Raw genomic sequence first — 3,629 nt, forward strand, 5'->3', positions numbered from 1 at the left:
GATGAGATGGTTGGACATGAGTTTGAGCCAATTCCAGGAGATAGTGAAGGACAGGGAAGCCTGGCATGCTGCACTCCATGGGGTCACAAGGAGTCAAACACGACTTAGTGACTGAAAAACAACATTGAGAATACTAATAAAATCTGTTTGGAAGGACAGAATAGAACAGAATTGCTTGAAGGAATAGAATTGAATAAAGCAGGAATAAAGTTTCACACTATATGGTCAAATCTATCAAGTTTTTTCTACAGTTATTTTAAGCTTAAAATAATGCACCACTAAGTCCACGTATCTTTTCTGGTAGTATGTTATGCTTATATTTACCCATCAGGATTTTCAAACCAAACCCCCACAAAATATCCATTAAATATATGTACCACCTCTTCTTTATTCATTTATCTATTTATGGACAATCAGGTTGCTTCCATATCTAGGCTTTGTAAATAACATTTCTTTGAACATTAGGGTACATATGTTTTCTCAAATAAGTGTTTTTGTTTTCTTAGAATAGATACCCAGGATTGAAACTGCTAGATGATATGGTAGTCCCAATTTTAATCTTTTGATGAACCTCCAATTATTTCTCATAGTGGTTGCTATAATTTACATCCCAACCCATGTGCAAAAAGGGTTCCCTTTTCTTCAAATTTCACCAACACTTATTATTTCTTGTCTTTTTTAATTTATCATTCTAACAGGTGTGAGGTGATACCTCACAGAGGTTTCACACAACCTTAAAAAAAATGAAAATTTGCTATTTTCCAACCAACATGGATGGTTGACCTTTAAGGTACAATGCTTACTGAGATAAATTAGATAGAAAAAGACAAATATTGTACATTTTCTCAAACACACACATGCATATATGTATTTATACAAATATAAATTTACGGCAAAAAGGCAAAATCTCAGTCTGAAGAGGCCTTGCAAACAGTTGAGAAAAGAAGGGAATCAAAAACCAAAGCAGAAACAGAAGGATATAAGCATCTGAATTCAGAGTTCCAAAGAATAGCAGGGAGAAATAAGAAAGCTTTCCTCAGCAATCAATGCAAAGAAATAGAGGAAAACAATAGAATGGGAAAGACTAGAGAGCCCTTCAAGAAAATTAAAGATGCCAAGGGAATGTCTCATGCAAAGAGGGGCTCAATAAAGGATAGAAATGCTATGGACCTAGCAGAACCAGAAGATATTAAGAAGAGGTGGCAAAAATACACAGAAGAACTGTACAAAAAAAGATCTTCACAGCCAGATAATCACGATGGTGTGATCAGTCACCTAGAGCCAGACATCCTGGATTGTGAAGTTAAGTGGGCCTTAGGAAGCATACTTACAAACAAAGCAAGTGAGTGATGGAATTCCAGTTGAGCTATTTCAAATCCTAAAAGAGGATGCTGTGAAAGTGCTACACTCAATATGCCAGAAAATTTGGAAAACTAAGCAGTGACCACAGGACTGGAAAATGTCGGTTTTCATTCCAATTCCTAAGAAAAGCAATGCCAAAGAATGCTCAAGCGCCTGAAAAATTGCACGCATCTCATACTCTAGTAAAGTAATGCTCAAAATTCTCCAAGCCAGGCTTCAGCAATACATGATCTGTGAACTTCCAGATACCCAAGCTGGATTTAGAAAAGGCAGAGGAACCAGAGAACAAATTGCCAACATCTGTTGGATCATCGAAAAAGTGAGAGAGTTCCAGAAAATCATCTATTTCTGTGTTATTGACTATACCAACGCTTTTAACTGGGATCACAATAAACTGGAAAATTCTGAAAGAGATGGGAATACCACACCCCCGACCTGCTTCTTGAGAAACCTGTATGCATGTTAGGAAGCAACAGTTAGAACTGGACATGGAACAACAGACTGGTTACAAATAGGAAAGTGAGTATGTCAAGGCTCCATATTGTCACCCTGCTTATTTAACCTATATGCAGAATACATCATAAGAAATGCTGGACTGGAAGAAGCACACTGGATTCAAGATTGCTAGGAGAAATATCAATAACCTCAGATATGCAGATGAAACCACCCTTATGGCAGAAAGTGAAGAAGAACTAAAGAGCATCTTGATGAAAGTGAAAAAGGAGACTGAAAATGTTGGCTTAAAGCTCAATATTCAGAAAACTATGATCATGGCATCTGGTCCCATCACTCCAAGGCAAATAGATGGGGAAACAGTGGAAACAGTGACGGAATTTATTTTTTGAGTTGGGCGGGGGGGGGGGGCGGCTCCAAGATCACTGCAGATAGTGAATGCAGCCATGGAATTAAAAGACGCTCACTGTTTGAAAGGAAAGTTATGACCACACTAGACAGCATATTAAAAAGCAGAGACATTACTTTGCAAACAAACTCCTTCCAGTCAAGGTTATGGTTTTTTCAGTAGTCATGTATGGATGTGATAATTGAACTATAAAGAAAGCTGAGTTCTTAAGAATTGATGGTTTTGAACTGTGGTATTGGAGACTCTTGAGAGTCCCTTGGACTGCAAGGAGTTTCAACCAGTCCATCCTACAGGAGATCAGTCCTGGGTGTTCCTTGGAAGGAGTGATGTTGAAGATGAAACTCCAGTACGTTGGCCACCCGATGGGAAGAGCTGACTCATTTGAAAAGACCCTGATGCTGGGACTAAGGGCAGGAGGGGAAGGGGACAACAGAGGATGAGATGGTTGGATGGCATCACCGACTCAATGGACACGGGTTTGGGTAAACTCTGGGATTTGGTGATGGACAGAGAGGCCTGGCCTGCTTCAGTTCATGGGGTCGTGAAGAGTCAGTCACGACTGAGCGACTGAACTGAACTGAACTGCACTGACGTATATCTATATATAGATATAGATATAGATATAGATATATGTGTGTGTGTGTGTGTACATACATATATATATAATTTTACTGCATTCCATCAGAAAGTCTTTCAAGCTTGAAATGAGTTAAAGATAAGCCCAAAGGACTGTGTTACTATAAACAGGCTCTGTGGACCACTCCATTTGTCAGAGTAGAACACAAATAGATATTTAGTTCCTGAGAAACACATAGCTCTTTGTGTCAAGGCCTTTCCCAAAACTGGTGGGTACAGCCAGGGATTTCATTTCATTTTTCAGGTTGAACATAAAACCCCACATCATTTACTGTACTGATTCCTATTGATGGGAGCTAAATGTGAGTGAAAAATCTTGTGCAAACAATGGCATTTAAAGAGACCAATTCCAAGGAGTCAGCAGAAAATATATATAAGTTCAGTTCAATTCAGTCACTCAGTTGTGCCCAACTCTTTGCAACCCCATAAACCGCAGCATGCCAGGCTTCACTGTCCACAATAACTCCAGAAGTTTACTCATTGAGGAGGTGCTGCCATCCAACCATCTCCTCTGTTGTCGTCCCCTTCTCCTCCTGCCTTCAAACTTTCCCAGCCTCAGGGTCTTTTCAAATGAGTCAGCTCTTCCCATCAGGTGACCAATGTATTGGAGTTTCAGCTTCAAAATCAGTCCTTCCAAGGAACACCCAGGACTGATCTCCTGTAGGATTGACTGTTTGGATCTCCTTGCAGTCCAAGGGACTCTCAAAAGTCTTCTCTAACACCATAATTCAAAATCATCAATTCCTCAGTGCTCAGCTTTGTTTATAAT

The sequence above is a fragment of the Cervus elaphus genome, chromosome 1 (assembly GCF_910594005.1).
Source record: "Cervus elaphus chromosome 1, mCerEla1.1, whole genome shotgun sequence".
In the NCBI taxonomy this organism is placed as follows: Eukaryota; Metazoa; Chordata; class Mammalia; order Artiodactyla; family Cervidae; genus Cervus; species Cervus elaphus.